At 49.8% G+C, this 17272-nt stretch overlaps 1 protein-coding gene across 3 annotated transcripts in view; it reads left to right on the top strand.

Moving 5' to 3' along the window:
• The window catches only part of dbn1 (drebrin 1), a 35589-nt gene that overhangs the window by 910 nt on the left and 17407 nt on the right, over nucleotides 1-17272 (top strand). The gene's annotated exons all lie outside the window — the stretch shown is intronic.

Consider the following 17272-nt stretch of genomic DNA (forward strand, 5'->3'; position numbering starts at 1 on the left):
CCTAACCCCAACCCCTAAATCTAAACTTAACCCTAAACCTAACCCTAACCTCTAAACCCAAATTTAGTTCTGGTTCTGGTGGTGTGAAATGGTTCTGGTGTGAACTGGTGCTGGTGGTGTGAACTGGTGCTGGTGGTGTGAACTGGTTCTGGTGTGAACTGGTTCTGGTGGTGTGAACTGGTTCTGGTGTGAACTGGTTCTGGTGGTGTGAACTGGTTCTGGTGGTGTGATCTGCTTCTGGTGGTGTGAACTGGTTCTGGTGGTGTGATCTGCTTCTGGTGGTGTGAACTGGTTCTGGTGGTGTGATCTGCTTCTGGTGGTGTGAACTGGTTCTGGTGTGAACTGGTTCTGGTGTGATCTGCTTCTGGTGGTGTGAACTGGTTCTGGTGGTGTGATCTGGTGCTGGTGGTGTGAACTGGTTCTGGTGGTGTGAACTGGTTCTGGTGTGAACTGGTTCTGGTGGTGTGAACTGGTTCTGGTGGTGTGATCTGCTTCTGGTGGTGTGAACTGGTTCTGGTGGTGTGATCTGCTTCTGGTGGTGTGAACTGGTTCTGGTGGTGTGATCTGCTTCTGGTGGTGTGAACTGGTTCTGGTGGTGTGATCTGCTTCTGATGGTGTGAACTGGTTCTGGTGGTGTGATCTGCCTCTGGTGGTGTGAACTGGTTCTGGTGGTGTGATCTGCTTCTGGTGGTGTGAACTGGTTCTGGTGGTGTGATCTGCTTCTGGTGGTGTGAACTGGTTCTGGTGGTGTGATCTGCTTCTGGTGGTGTGAACTGGTTCTGGTGGTGTGATCTGCTTCTGATGGTGTGAACTGGTTCTGGTGGTGTGATCTGCCTCTGGTGGTGTGAACTGGTTCTGGTGGTGTGAACTGGTTCTGGTGAAGTGACCGTGAACCAGCGACCAGCATCAAACCCCCTGAACCACAGCTTGTTTTTAAAACCTACGTGTTAAAAACTTGTCTGAGGCTAATTCTGGTCTGTTGCTGGACCCACAGAGTTGTAGGGTGGTTTTGAACACACACACCCCCTGAGGTGAGTCCAGGGACTGGGGGCAGGATGACTTGTCTCAGGTGGTTCTGGTCCAAACAGCTCCAGTGGGAACAGATCATGAAGGTTTTCTGGTTTACCTGCAGAAGGTGGAACGCTGGTCCAGACTGGATGGGAACTGAACGTGGGACCTTGTCTTTATATTGAGTCTCTGGAATGTATCTGGGTGTGTCTCCACTGGGTGAAGGTTCAGATGCTTCCAGGTTGACGTCAGAACCCAGTTCATGAGAGGACGGGTCTCCAGAGACCCTCTCCTGCCGTTGTCTGGGTTTAGTTCAGTTCTTCATTGAGTGAAGTCAAAGTGAATCTGGACTAGATGATCCCAGGGTCTTTTTGTTGGCTAACGAGCCTGACCCAGACAGGGGGGTGACCGGGCCAGTGGGCCCCTCAGTAATGTGACGTTAGACCTCAGAACAGTTGCTGACTCCAGACTCCATCTTGTTTGATGGCAGTTGGCTCTAAAGTGTTCATCACTCTGAACTGTGTTGGGGTGTTGGTTGGTTGGGGAGTTGGTTGGTTGGTTGGTCATTTGGGGTGTTGGTCGGTTGGTTGGGGAGTTGGTTGGTTGGCTGGTTATGGAGTTGGTTGGGTGGTTGGGGAGTCGGTTGGGGTGTTGGTTGGTTGGAGTATTAGTTGGGGTGTTGGTCGGTTGGGGTGTTGGTCGGTTGGAGTGTTGGTCGGTTGGGGTGTTGGTCGGTTGGGGTGTTGGTTGGTTGGTTGGGGAGTTGGTTGGTTGGTTGGGTAGTTGGTTGGGGTGTTGGTCGTTTGGGGTGTTGGTCGGTTGGTTAGGGAGCTGGTTGGGGTGTTGGTCATTTGGGGTGTTGGTTGGTTGGGGTGTTGGTCGGTTGGGGTGTTGGTTGGTTGGGGTGTTGGTCGGTTGGTTAGGGAGCTGGTTGGGGTGTTGGTCATTTGGGGTGTTGGTTGGTTGGGGTGTTGGTCGGTTGGGGTGTTGGTCGGTTGGGGTGTTGGTCTGTTGGGGTGTTGGTTGGTTGGGGTGTTGGTCGGTTGGTTAGGGAGCTGGTTGGGGTGTTGGTCATTTGGGGTGTTGGTTGGTTGGGGTGTTGGTCGGTTGGGGAGTTGGTTGGTTGGCTGGTTATGGAGTTGGTTGGGTGGTTGGGGTGTTGGTTGGTTGGAGTATTAGTTGGGGTGTTGGTCGGTTGGGGTGTTGGTCGGTTGGAGTGTTGGTCGGTTGGGGTGTTGGTCGGTTGGGGTGTTGGTTGGTTGGTTGGGGAGTTGGTTGGTTGGTTGGTTGGGTAGTTGGTTGGGGTGTTGGTCGTTTGGGGTGTTGGTCGGTTGGTTAGGGAGCTGGTTGGGGTGTTGGTCATTTGGGGTGTTGGTTGGTTGGGGTGTTGGTCGGTTGGGGTGTTGGTTGGTTGGGGTGTTGGTCGGTTGGTTAGGGAGCTGGTTGGGGTGTTGGTCATTTGGGGTGTTGGTTGGTTGGGGTGTTGGTCGGTTGGGGTGTTGGTCGGTTGGGGTGTTGGTCTGTTGGGGTGTTGGTTGGTTGGGGTGTTGGTCGGTTGGTTAGGGAGCTGGTTGGGGTGTTGGTCATTTGGGGTGTTGGTTGGTTGGGGTGTTGGTCGGTTGGGGTGTTGGTCGGTTGGGGTGTTGGTTGGTTGGGGTGTTGGTCGGTTGGGGTGTTGGTCGGTTGGGGTGTTGGTCGGTTGGGGTGTTGGTTGGTTGGTTGGGTAGTTGGTTGGGGTGTTGGTCGTTTGGGGTGTTGGTTGGTTGGTTAGGGAGCTGGTTGGGGTGTTGGTCGGTTGGGGTGTTGGTCAGTTGGGGTGTTGGTTGGTTGGGGTGTTGGTCGGTTGGGGTGTTGGTTGGTTGGGGTGTTGGTCGGTTGGTTAGGGAGCTGGTTGGGGTGTTGGTCATTTGGGGTGTTGGTTGGGGTGTTGGTCGGTTGGGGTGTTGGTCGGTTGGGGTGTTGGTCTGTTGGGGTGTTGGTTGGTTGGGGTGTTGGTCGGTTGGGGTGTTGGTCTGTTGGGGTGTTGGTCGGTTGGGGTGTTGGTCTGTTGGGGTGTTGGTTGGTTGGGGTGTTGGTCGGTTGGGGTGTTGGTCGGTTGGGGTGTTGGTCGGTTGGGGTGTTGGTCGGTTGGGGTGTTGGGGTGAGGAGACATCCCCACGTCTCAGATTGAAACTATTCTTGGCTTCAGCTGCGCATCCAATTTAGGGGTCACGGGTTAGACTGGAGCCTATCCCAGCTGTCTGCAAGTGAGAGGTGGGGTACACCCTGAATGAGGGGCCAGCTCTTTGCTGGGCCACAGAATGTCATCAGAGTATCAGAATGACATCACTGTCAGAATGACGTCACCCCTGAGAACGTGTCGATAAATCTGGTGGTGACCCCAATGAATCTCAAGGGCATGTGAATGACACGTGTGTTCTGCAGTCGTGTGTGTTCTAAATTTGTTTGTGCTCTAGGTCCGTGTGTGTTCTAAAGTCATGCGTTGCCGTGGCAACAACGGCTGCCCAGTGGTTGTCCTTGGATGACCTCTGAGATGACCTTTGTGTGACATCGGTGCTGTCACTGGGGTTTTGAACACACGACCTCCAGTTGGAGCAGAAGGGCTTCTATTCCTTCTGCTCCACTGACGACAAATTAAAAATCTGGATCCGCCTCCAGATCCAGGAGAGAAGCACCAGGGCTGGTATGTTAGCGGTTAGCTGCTAGCATATGTAACGGTTGATTATTGTGTTTCTTCTTGTTTATCAGAGCATTATGAAAGCACTGAGGCATGATGGGGGAGGGGAGGAGCTGGGACAGATAGAAACTGAAACCAGCACTAAAGGAGGTCAAGGGGGGGGTTAAATACCGACCAGCGCTAAGACTTGATAGCACCAAACTGGGCTGTGTGTGTGTGTGACGAAGCCGTGACGGCTACGTGTGTGTGCGACGAAGCCGTGACGGCTACGTGTGTGTGTAACGGACGAACACCAAGACGAAGGCCGCTTCGGCGTTACGGTCCGGCCATCCGGGTCGACGCCGGCTCCCCCACACATTGTGACGTGAGATCCGTCACAATCAGAGAACGTTAGACCGGAGCTAACTCGGCTAGTGGCCCCAACTTCACGGGAGACGGAAGGAGACGATGATGATGATGATGATGATGAGGTGATCTTCAGGTCCAGGTGGACGTAAATCGATTCACTTCAGGCCTGACACGCCCTGGAGGGGGGGGGGGGGGGGGTCGGTGACCTCTGGATTCTGCAGAGGGTTCAGGAGAACTTCGTAATCTCCCCACCTCTATATGTGAATAAGCTGACTTGTAAACCTCACGCCGTCTCCTTCCGTCTCCCGTGAAGTTGGGGCCACTAGCCGAGTTAGCTCCGGTCTAACGTTCTCTGATTGTGACGGATCTCACGTGTCGTGTGGGGGAGCCGGCGTCGACCCGGATGGCCGGACCGTAACGCCGAAGCGGCCTTCGTCTTGGTGTTCGTCCGTCACACACACACGTAGCCGTCACGGCTTCGTCGCACACACACGTAGCCGTCACGGCTTCGTCACACACACACGGAGCCGTCACGGCTTCGTCACACACACACGGAGCCGTCACGGCTTCGTCACACACACACGGAGCCATCGCAGCTTCATCGGACACAGAGGTTTGATTTCGTGTGACGGCTTAGAGAAGAAAGAAAACAAATCCAGTCTGATGTTATTGTTTTATTGTGGAATTTACACGAGTTCACGCTAGTTTGTGGCATAACGTAAGAGGACACGCCCACAACGCACAGCCTTCCTCTTTCTAATTGAATTGTTAGCATGTTTCACTGTTAGCAAGTTGTTTGGTTGTTAGCTTGTTGCTCCTATGCATGTTTCAGATGTGACATCATCATTGCATCATGTGACACCCCTCACACCCATTGGCTGTTTTCCCTTCCTCAGCTTTCTGAGTGTTGACTGTTGTAAACGTTTGCATCATGAACTTCTTCAAATCCCATAATCACCTGCAGGCGTCCTGGCACACACACACACGCACGCACGCACGCACACACACACACACACACACACACACACACACACACACACACACACACACACACACACACACACACACACACACACACACACTGTCCTGTGCTGGAAGCTGAGGGACTGGACTGTAGTTGACTTGGACCCACACGGGTTAACTCTGGACTGGTCTATGTTCTGGGGTAGTATGGTGTTCCAGTCCGTTCCCCTGCTGATGTTTCCTGTTCTGAGGACAAGAAGCTCCACAGACGTCTGCAGGTTCTCGTGTGTGTCTCTAGAGGGTTGTGGCGTCGTCATGGACACGCGTTCACACACCTACAGCAGTGTTTGAAGCTTCCGCTGCAGGCAGAACGTCTCAGTTTCAGCAGAAAGATCAAACGTGAAACTTCACAAAGCCGTTTGAGGGATGTAGACACTGATGTGTGATCACACCTGTGAACCCAGACGGAGAGAAGGACGTCGTCCACAAAGAGGTCAGGGACAAGCAAATTGATTTAATGCAGGAGTTGTTTGGTTTGAATGTCTTCATGGTTGTCATTGATCCCTCGTGTCAGGAAACCACGTCCCAGAGCTCTGTTCACATGGGTCACGCCACACGGGTCACGCCACGCGGTTCACGCCACGCGGTTCATTCAGCTCAGTGTAGTCTAGCCTGTCAGAACTGGAGCACGACGTTCCTTTTCATGCGTTCCCTCCTGCAGTCGTTCTGTATCAGCTGACAGTTCGGCAGGATTTTCATCGGGGTTCATGGATTGTTTAATATTTTCAGAAACACCTCAGAGAAGCAGTTAGCATTCTCCTCTGCAGCTCCTACATCCTGTCAACCTTCACACGTTCATGTCGGACCATCTGGGTGCTAGCGGGGAACAGCTAACCCTACTGCATGTTTGTTCTCATGCCCTACACATCTACAAAACACCTAGCTCTGTGCTAACATCAGGGAGAAATGCTACGCAAAGCATTTCAGCTAACTTCTACTGATCTCAGATACTGGGCAGGAAATACAAATTCTTGGAGTGTTTGATCTACTTCCTGTCAGACGTTGAGTTAGCAGGTACAGCCTGCTTGAATGAATAGCTTCATATTCAGTTTATTTTTATTTTTTTAGCACCAGATCATGACAAAAGTTGTGTCTAAGGTGCTCTAGTAGAACCCAACTTGAACCCAATGAGAACCCATTGTGAACCCAACAAGAACCCAAAGTAAACCCAACGTGAACCTAACGTGAACCCAACGAGAATTCAACGTGAACCCAAAGTAAAACCCAACGTGAACCCAACGAGAACCCAACGAGAACCCAACGTGAACCCATCGTGAACCCAAAGTAAACCCAACGTGAACCCAACGAGAACCCAACGTGAACCCATCGTGAACCCAACGAGAACCCAAAATAAACCCAACGAGAACCCAACGTGAACCCATCGTGAACCCAATGAGAACCCAAAATAAACCCAACGTGAACCCATTGTGAACCCAATTAGAACCCAAAATAAACCCAACGAGAACCCAACGTGAACCCATCGTGAACCCAACGAGAACCCAAAATAAACCCAACGTGAACCCATCGTGAACCCAAGGAGAACCCAACGAGAACCCAACGAGAACCCAACGAGAACCCAACTTGAACCCAAGAACACAAAATAAACCCATCGTGAACCCAACAAGAACCCATCGTGAACCCAAGTAGAACCCAAAGTAAACCCAACGAGAACCCAAGGGGAACACAACGTGAACCCAATGTGTTCCTCATGAGCAGCGCTTTCAATCAATCAATCAAGTTTTATTTATAAAGTGCTTAATTATGACTTCAGACATTTCAGAGCGCTATGTGATGGAGGGAAGGAACTCCAGATTAGAGACCTGCAATACAGGAAATGCTGAAACTATGCATGCTAATGCTAGCAATGATGGTAGCAGGTGGACAGTGGAGGTCCATGTTCTGGAGCTCCATGGACTGAAGGACCTTCAGACTGAGATGACTGAGTTGAGATTCTTGATCACTTTGACTTCAACAGACAGGAAACCATTGTGGTTTATCAAAGTAAAAGATGGACAACATGTCACCTTTTCTCACCTGAAGGTCTTCTTGTTCATTTTTTATCTGAAGGGTGTTGAGAACGACACACCGTCTGAGCAGACTTTCACCCACCGGGGCAGAGGCTCAGACATGGGGGTTCACGTCACCCTCCAGAGAACTAGAGGAGAGGCTTCCAGCGGCCGGATGAGGACGACTGGACTTTTGCTCACAGGATTGTTGCAGATTCAGGTGTTGGGTTTCAGGCAGAGGGACTAAAATAAGACCAGTATTGATCCTAAAATCTGATCCAGGACTTAGAGACTGATTCGGACATAATAGATCAGTGACCCTTCAGGGAAATGTGGCCGCTCAGCATTCTGAGAAGGCATCCCACCACTGTCTCCGGTTGTTGTGGCACCGGATCTGACCCCACCCCAGTCCTGCTGAACATAGGGTTAGGGTTAAAGTTAGGGTTTGGGGTTAGGGTCTGGGGTTAGGGGGATGGTGTCGTCATTTAAAACCGGTCTGGACAAACCATCGGGGGTCCCCACAGCTCCAGGTTGTGGTTTCACTTTTCAGTCTGAGTTTTAGGGACCTGAAAATAATGACCTTTGACCTCCACATTTCTGTTGTGGCCGCGTGCCGTAGAGAGTGGATGGAGGTCAGAGACGACACTTCCTGTCCTGTGGAGGACAGCAGAGCAGACAGCTTCAATATTTAACCAGAAGGTGTGGACAAGAAGTGAAGAAGGTATTTTAAGGAACAGCCCAAAATAACAGAGATGAGGACAAAGCCGCCATCGTGGACAGACGGGGGCTACAGAAGAGCCCTGGAGGTCTGATCAGCTGATTCATGGCGACAGAACAAGTAGAGCAGAAGAACAACCAGAGGAACATGTTGATGTTCTGATGTCAGCGGCACCGAGAACTCAGCGTTCCTCACGGCGGCCTGTCGCCAGCTGCTGCCCCTCTGCCCCTCCTCCTCTTCCGCCTACTCCTCTTCTTCTTCCTCCTCCTCCCCCTCCTTCCCTTAGCAGAGATGAAGTACTAGATGTCTCATTGTCATGTCGGTGAGGAGCGAGTCCACCTGCTTTCAGTCAGTAGTCCTAACCCTAACCTGAAGCCGTGAAGCGCTGGAGCAGCAGTGATGTGGCTGCTGGTCAGGAGAGCAGCTGGTCCTGGATCTGTCCATGTTGGCTGGTGGAGTCTCCATACGGACGCTCAGACGTGTGGAAGGATGCAGAAGGAAAGAAGCGTGTGGATCCTCCTGGAGAGGGCCAGGAAGAAGACGCTGAAAACCTTCAGCATCAAACCTGCTTTAAGATGTTTCACACGAGCAGCAGTTTGCAGACACCCCCAACCCTTACCCTAACCCCCCACCCTAACACTAACCCCCAACCCGCTTCAAACAGGAGGAGACTTGAGAGTTGATGAAGTCTCCATCATTAACATCACCACTAACCTTATCCCCTAACCTAACTTCTAACCCTAACCCTAACCTAACCCCTAATCTAACCTCTAACCCTAACCTAACCTCTAACCCCTCCCCAACCCTTGTTGGTGAGGAAACAGCGCTGGGCTGTTCAACACAAAAGGCTGACTTTTTGTGCATCAGTTCTCTATGTGTTGTGCATCTTCTGCAAAGAAAATGATGTATCTATGTCTGTGTAAGCAGATGCGTTCTGTGGTTATATCTATGGTTAAATCGAAATTCCCAACACCCTAACCCTAACCCCTACAGCTAAACCCCAAACGTGATGTAAGAGTCAAGGGAACTCTACCCTAACCCCACACTAACCCCTACCCTAGCCCTACCCTAACCTCTAACCCTAACCCAACATCACTGCGTTCATGTGATGTAAGAATCACGGGAATCCTAAACCATAGCCCCTAATCCCCAAGTAATCCATGAAAGGTTTATAGCAATGCTGACAAAGTAAAAGTATTTGTGTGACTTTATTTGAAAAAAGCCCTTCCTATTGTGTGAATGTCTGAAGTGTCCACATCCTCTCAGTCCCCAGCAGAGACAGGATGTACTTAGTTTCTTTATTCTAATGCTAGCACTGTACACAAAGTCATTAGGAGAATGGATGGGTGGGCAGACAGAGAGACACCTTATTGATCCAACAATGTGTGGGGCTTTGGAACGGTCTCAGTGCTAAACGTGCGTCTTAATTGTCTGGGCTTGCTCTAGCCATTCGCCACCTCGCCATAGGCTAAGTAAATTCCAGATTGGCTACAAGGTTTTTTAGACTGTGTAGCCTCAGTGGCGTTCTTATTTTTACGGAAAAAAGGCTAAAACTTAAAATTTTGTCGCTCGCTAGCGACTTTCACTATTTCCGCTAGCGAGCGGCGCTCGTGCCGCTATTTCCGCATGCCGATGGAATTTAGCCAAAGTGACCCGGACGCTCCCGATCATTAAATATGCACTGGGGTCATGACCTCCTTTCGTCCAATGAAAAACAAAATATTGTTTTTTACAAGCTGAACCCGTGAATTGGTGTAAGACAAGGAGAGGACCATCGATCAAAAGAATCCAGTGTTTCTAGTAGAGTTTGTGTTAAAGTCCTCATTAATAAACAAATGGTGAATGCTGAGGGGGGGGGGTGGAGACAGACCGATCAGAAGGTCAATGAAAGATATTATCAATACTTGTTAGTAGTCTTAGACTTTTGTTCCCTCTGACCAGCAGGAATAACCAGCGATGATGTAAATGTGTTTTCACCTCACTTGATGTTTTATATGTCTTTTTAAATTGAAATGAAAAATCATGTTATTGAATTAAATAACTAAACTAAACTATGTCATACCAATGGTGTTGGTGGAGGTCAAAGTTCAAATGTCTTCTAGTCTCAGTAAACTACCAGTAAACACAGTAATATTTAGTCTGACTGTATCTTCAGAGTGAATGAAGTTTTCAATGGTTGAATCTCACATTCATTCCTGCATAAAGTAGGACAGAAATAAAGAGAGTTCAGCTCCAGCTGCTGGCTTTAGTGGGTTTTTGGAGGGAAACTGAACAGAAGATTTTGTCCTCAGAATGCAGGAAAACAACCACATTTTCTAAAAAATTTCTCGGGGGAGGCCCCCCGACCTCCCCGGGGGGTGTGTCCCCCCCATGACCCCCCGCTATGAGCGTCGGTCGTCAGCGCACTGCGCCGCTGTCTTGGACACAGAGTGTGTCTTTTTGTGTCTTACTTAGTTCTTTTACACTGAGCCACAGCGGTTAGTCGCACTAGCTCCTGGTGCAAGACCAGATTGTTCTGCTTCCATCAACTGATGTTAGCCTGAACAATCCACCTTTAACAGGATTGAGAAGAGCAGCGGTTCCACCTCAGATGGTCCTCAGTGGATCTGAACCGCTGATGGTATCCACTTACTCTCCTCCATCTCTCTCCACTTGCTCCCTCTGATGCTTCAGCTTTAGCTTCAGCTGAAGGTTGTCTTCTGTGTGACTGCAGCACCTCTCCCACAGCACTGGATGTTGACCTGCAGACCTGCTCGCAGTGGCCACACAGCCGCTAGCTAGGAGACGAGTAGCAGGATGAGTAGGATGAAGCGAGCATTAAGCTAAATTATGTAATATACGTTATGTAATGTCAGAGACAGGATTACATTCACAGAGCCAATCAATAAGCAGCACTCAGACACTGGGAGGCTGCATCTGCTCCGATTTGTTTAAAGAGGAACACGTCTGTAACCGGACCTGGAGGCACCTGGCCTGACCTCGTCCTCGCTGTTGATGTTGATGATCCACCGTATGCTACTGTAGCATGTACCTTAGCTTTAGAGTGGAGGAGGTGCATGGAGGAGTTACTGTGGGTCAGAGTCGAGGTTGTCATCAGAGAGATGGTCACCACTACCACTATCTTCACCAGCCTTTCTTTTATCATCATGATAAACAGTAAAGTATCAAAGGTGGGAAGCCTGACGCTCTGAGATGCTAACAGAGACAACAAACAACAACAAGAAGGGGAGACAAGTGTTGGAGGGTTTTTACTACAACCCCCATGGGGGTTGTAGTAAAAACGGGAACTGCTGGATGATAGTTCTCTATGGTGAAGCGTGTTTGTATCTCTGAATGTTTGTAAGTTGAATGCTCGTAAGTTGAGGACTAGCTGTACACCCAAACATGCCAGCGTCATGTGATGCTCCCTTTTTCTTTGGTTGTATTTCTGATGAAGGCAGAGGTTCACCCAGGTTTAAAGGATCTGATGACTCATCAGGTTCTTTGGTCAGCGTTCCTCCCCATTTTGATACTCGATCTGGACGGGGTGGATTTTAAGTCTCTATGATCTGAGCTTGTCACCCCCTGACTTGAGGGACCCCAACCCCACACTGAAGTCCAGGAACATGTTGGACTTGGTAGACCATGGTGGACTTGCTGGAACATGGTGGACTTGGTTTTCTTCTGTTCTCACAGATCAGCTCTGAAGTTCATCCACTTGCTGATTTCTACAGAATGATGTACCCAGACAGGAAGTCATGCTGTCTAATCCTGACGCAGCGCTCCACCTCCTGAAGCACAGTCTGATTGTTCCCCTGCAAAAGGTGGTCAGTCGCCTCCATCAGGCGCCGCTGGAGCCCACAGATGGTGCTTCTGAGACGGTTGTAGCAGTCTCACAGCTCCCAGTCCACATGGTTCTAGTTGTGACCTCGATCAGAGGACTGAATCTGCATATTGTTACCAATATGTTGGTCATGAAGTGATTATTGATTAGCAGAGCGCTCGGACAAAGATGTCCCCATACAGCTGCGTGCTTGATTGTCATCAGATCTAGCACCCTTGTTGTTGTATGGTCTTTACAGAGATGACGTAACCCCGTCCCCTAGCCCTAACCCACCCCCTAGCCCTAACCAACCCCTAATCCTAAAACACAGCTCTGCTTTCTGTATAATCAAAAAGGGTTAGGGTTAGGGGTTAGGGCTAAGATTACATGACTAAATTATGGTGTTCAGTAGTTGGGGTTAGGTTAGGAGTAGGGTTAGGTTAGGGTGAGGGTAGGGTTAGGTTAGGGGTAGGGTTAGAGGGTGCAGTCAGGGTAGGCTACGGTAGGGTTAGTTTGTAGGGTTATGACTAGCGTTGGGTTACGGGTTAGGGTAGGGTCACAGTAGGGTTAGGGGGTGGGGTTAACAGTGTTAGCATTGCTTACACTACAGGTGTTCAAACACAAAAGTTATGACATAAAAATGTGTTAATATGATGCTAAGCTATGATTGGTGCAGATGGGAAACAGAGCAGCATTGAGAGCACTAATGACCTCTGTCATCATGCCAGCCGCTCCATTCCACGACGGGGATGACTGTTAAATGTCTGCAACACACAATGGAGTGTTCATTTCTGTCATTTCAATAGACAGTTCACAATTCACACCAGTGGTGCACCAATCACCTCGTCTGAATGTAGCTGTGTTTTCATTCTGAGCCAATGGTGTCTCCGGTGGACATTTGGAGAGAGTCATCAGGACCACTGCTGTCTCTGAACCTGTTTCAGTGTGTGAACCTGGACTGTTTCAGTGTGTGAACCTGGACTGTCTCACTATGTGATCCTGAAAGGTTTCACTGCGTGAACCTGGACTGTTTCACTGCGTGAACCTGGACTGTTTCACCGTGTGGACCTGGACTGTGTCACTGTGTGGACCTGGACTGTTTCACTGTGTGAACCTGGACTGTTTCACTGTGTGGACCTGGACTGTTTCACTGTGTGAACCTGGACTGTTTCACTGTGTGGACCTGGACTGTTTCAGCGTGTTGTCTTTAGACCTCCTGTCCAGCTTCAGACCCTCCATGATGGTGAAGCTGGATGTTGTTGGATTAACAAAGCGTTCTTCTTTCTTCAGTCTTTTCTAGTTGACTTCTAGGAAACTTGTGACGTCTGGTGAATCTTTAATATTTGATACGTAAATATGGTGAACAGGGAGGATCCGTGTTCTACCAGAGCCATGCTGGACCCGACACCCTTGAAGACTGAGTGCTTTGAATGGTTTCCTTCTGTTCTGAACAGTTCCGTCCTGCAGACCAGCTCCACGCAGGCGCAGCGTTTGTTTTCTTGTGTCAAGAAGTCCAGTGTTGGAACAAAAGATCCAAAAGCAGAAGAACAAATGTAATGGAGCTGTGAGTCAAAGCAGAAATGAAACCTTTATGGTGAACAAAACTAATTTGTAGGAGTTTCAGGTTTCGTTTCAGACTTTTGGTCATGAGTAACCTGAAGTTTTTTTCCTTATTTTTCTATCTTTCGCACTTTTCTAGTCCATGTCATCCCAAACCAGGCACCAGTCCTCTACCTGTGGAGCGGTGGATTGATGCCTCTGGGTGGTGGGGTAGGGTGGGGGGTCTTGATATGTGATGTTACTGAGGAAAGGGGAGATGGTTGACCAGATGGATCCAGAAGGTCCTGGAGAGGTCACACATCCAGAACTCTCTTCTTCCAGGAGAACACTGATGGACCGACTGTGACCTTCTGGGATGTATCGGTGAACTTCTGCTGATGAAGAAGTCATCAGCAGTTCAGTCAGCCGTTCACAAAAGCACGAGCCAGCCGCCAAACACAGACTCTGGATCTGCTGGTTGGCTCATCAAATACCAGAGAGTTGATGTAAAATGTTCTGTCAGTAATTCTGCAGCCTCAGCAGCTCCTGGTTTGGTGAGATAACCCAGTTTCCATCTGCTGAGGCCATCATGAGCCTGTAGGGATGTCAGGAGAACACCAAGTCCAGCAGATGGAGGGTTAGGGGTTAGTTGGCTAGTTAGGGTTAGGGGTTAGTTGGGTAAATAGGGTTAAGGTTCCAGTCAGGCTTTAGTTCCTGTTTCGGAGGAAGGTTATGGTTTTTAACTTCCTGTTTGGGTGGGGAGGACTAAATGATGTCACAACGGCTACCGATGTCGACACACAGTCTCAGCTGTTGTTTACTTTAGTTCTTCATCAGACGGCTGCCTCATGGCGGTCCGATTGTCACCACCGCTGTCGCCCTGACTACAGCATCCACTGATCCCGCCCCTCACGTCTGGATGCAGATCAAACGTTCTTCTGCTCCGGGGATGAAGGACTCCGGTCAGCAATCTTCAGATGTGGATCCGTGAGCGTGGATCAGGTGATGACCAGGACCCTGGTGGTCTCCGTCAAGCAGACGTGAGCTCACATGAGGAATGGGCTGGAAATGAGGAACAGTCCTCAGCGGTTCCTGCTTTCATCCCTCCCCTTAACTGTTGTGGAGCAGGCGAGGGGACTGGAACCGTAGCGGAGGTGACTGGGCTCAGGATGACTCGTCTAGGTTGGCATGCAGGTCTGAACATTCCCAGACCAGCAGGAGTGGGTGATGACTTTCCCTGAGTCTCTGCTCCGTCTGAAACATTAGCCGCTTCTCCATCCTCCTCTCAGCAGCTTCATTCCTCTAACATGACATCACCGTGTCGGTTTCAGGCCCCATGAATCAGGAACAGCTCCAGTCCTCACTCATCCCCCACAGAGCTCTGGAACCACACATACTTTTATTTTCCCTGTGGAGATTAAAGCCCACAGGAATCCAGATCCATCAGACCAGGGGTAGATACTGGATTTCTTTTGGAACAAAGGAAACCTCACTCTGGGAACTGAACCCATAACCAAAAGACTTCCTGTAGAAGGTAACTTTGTCTGCATGTAACCTCTGCAGAAGTCCTGGTTATTATTGAAGTCCAAATGATCCGGGTCAGGTTGTAGTTAGGATTAGAGGTCAGGGTAGGGTTAAGTTTAGGGGTCTGGTTAGGGGTTAGGGGTCGGGTTAGGGGTAAGATTAGGGGTTAGAGTTAGGGTTTAGGGGTCAGGTTAGGGTTAGTTGATGTTACCTACAGGCTGGTCTTGCTGGTGCCTGATGGCCCCTGGTCTCGGTCTGGTTTCTGGTCAGGTTTCCGATAGCAGCTGCTGGCACTGCCTTCAGTCACTGGGAGACGCAATCACAACACAGAAAGTTCCCTAACCAGCACCAGGATCAGGCTTAAAGGATCTGAACCTAAACCTCTGTCCTGGTGAGGACTTCTAATCCAAACTGTCCAATGAGCTCAAAGTACGAATCAGGTTGTCATGGCAGCAGGTTTAGAACGTAAGACTGATGTGTGTACATCAGCCACATGTCGGTGGATGTGGGTCACAGGGTCGCGTCCCTCCTGTCAGCGTGTTGAGGAGTGTGTGATGTGTACTCCAGGGAAAAAGGCCTGAGAAGTTTGCTTACACGTTGAATAGCTTTGTTTTGTTGCCTGATATTTGGCAACTTTTGCAATTTTTGGCAAAAAAGTCTTGAGGAAATCATTTTAAAAAAATTTAAGTAGTTTTTGAGAATTGCTTCCTTGTGGAAACTATGGCATCACATTATCTTTATAATGGAAATATTCCAAAGTCTGGGGCCAGTCAGCAGAACTTCCTCTCATCAGGGCCCAGAAGCCACTTCTTCAAATGAAACCACCGTGTGGCGCCCAGGAGCCAGCACCGGGCTCAGGGATGCTGACTCAGCCCGATCCGTTACAGGAAGTGAAACTCCAGTGGTCCAGTCCTGGGCTCGTGCCCCTCCCTCCACAAAGGCTGATGGTATCACACTGTCTGGCCTCCATCCAGACCCACTACAGGTTCTATGAGGTCTTTCTGGTCACATGACCACCACCCCCCCACCACCCAGGTGAAGCTGGTGTATAACCCTGCTGACAGACCAACACCGTGATACCAGTGAAGGTGAGAGGAAAGCATCCCACACGCAGCCCTCTGGGAGTCGAACCCATAACCAAAGCAGGTGGCGTGTGAGGGTGTGTTCTCCCTTTCACCCCCACCAGACAGGCTTCACCAGCTCTGGGCAGCGAACCCAACACTGAGGTCTAGACCTGGAGGACCGAGAACGGAAGGAGAACCACAAAGTCAGGTCCTCAGGTCTAGAACTATAAGAGAGGCTTGTGTGTGTGTGTGTGTGTGTGTGTGTGTGTGTGTGTGTGTGTGTGTGTGTGTGTGTGTGTGTGTGTGTGTGTGTCAGGGTTAGAGGGTTAGGATTAGATGGTTAGTGTTTAGGGGTTTAGGGTTAGGATTAGAGGGTTAGGGTTTAGGGGGTTAGGGTTAGGATTAGAGGGTTAGGGTTTAGGGGGTTAGGGTTAGGATTAGAGGGTTAGGATTAGAGGGCTAGGGTTTAGGGGGTTAGGGTTTGGATTAGAGGGTTAGGGTTTAGGGGGTTAGGGTTAGGATTAGAGGGTTAGGGTTTAGGGGGTTAGGGTTAGGATTAGAGGGTTAGGGTTTAGGGGGTTAGGGTTAGGATTAGAGGGTTAGGATTAGAGGGTTAGGGTTTAGGGGGTTAGGGTTAGGATTAGAGGGTTAGGGTTTAGGGGGTTAGGGTTAGGATTAGAGGGTTAGGGTTTAGGGGTTTAGGGTTTAGGGGGTTAGGGTTAGGATTAGAGGGTTAGAGTTTAGGGGGTTAGGGTTAGGATTAGAGGGTTAGGGTTTAGGGGGTTAGGGTTAGGATTAGAGGGTTAGGGTTTAGGGGGTTAGGGTTAGGATTAGAGGGTTAGGGTTTAGGGGGTTAGGGTTAGGATTAGAGGGTTAGGGTTTAGGGGGTTAGGGTTAGGATTAGAGGGTTAGGGTTTAGGGGGTTAGGGTTAGGATTAGAGGGTTAGGATTAGAGGGTTAGGGTTTAGGGGGTTAGGGTTAGGATTAGAGGGTTAGGATTAGAGGGTTAGGGTTTAGGGGTTTAGGGTTTAGGGGGTTAGGGTTAGGATTGGAGGCTTAGAGTTTAGGGGGTTAGGGTTAGGATTAGAGGGTTAGGGTTTAGGGGTTTAGGGGGTTAGGGTTAGGATTAGAGGGTTAGGGTTTAGGGGTTTAGGGTTTAGGGGGTTAGGGTTAGGATTAGAGGGTTAGAGTTTAGGGGTTAGGGTTAGGATTAGAGGGTTAGAGTTTAGGGGGTTAGGGTTAGGATTAGGGGGTTAGGGTTAGGATTAGAGGGTTAGGGTTTAGGGGTTTAGGGGGTTAGGGTTAGGATTAGAGGGTTAGGGGGATAGGGTAGAAACTTATTCAAAGCTGCGCTGTGGACAAACTGATTTGAAGTCGTGATGCAGTGTCGTTGCTAGACTACTGTCTGTCGTATCTCTTGAATACCATTGGCTACTGATGGATGACATCAGGAATTGGATTTGGGTTTCCTGGCGGATTGTGTGAACACAGGTTTTTCCGAGGCTAGAAATTCCCAGAATGTGAGGAGTGAGGATTTGATCATGTGAATGCAAAGCTCGCTGA

Source organism: Antennarius striatus, chromosome 13, assembly GCF_040054535.1.
Source record: "Antennarius striatus isolate MH-2024 chromosome 13, ASM4005453v1, whole genome shotgun sequence".
Taxonomy (NCBI): Eukaryota; Metazoa; Chordata; class Actinopteri; order Lophiiformes; family Antennariidae; genus Antennarius; species Antennarius striatus.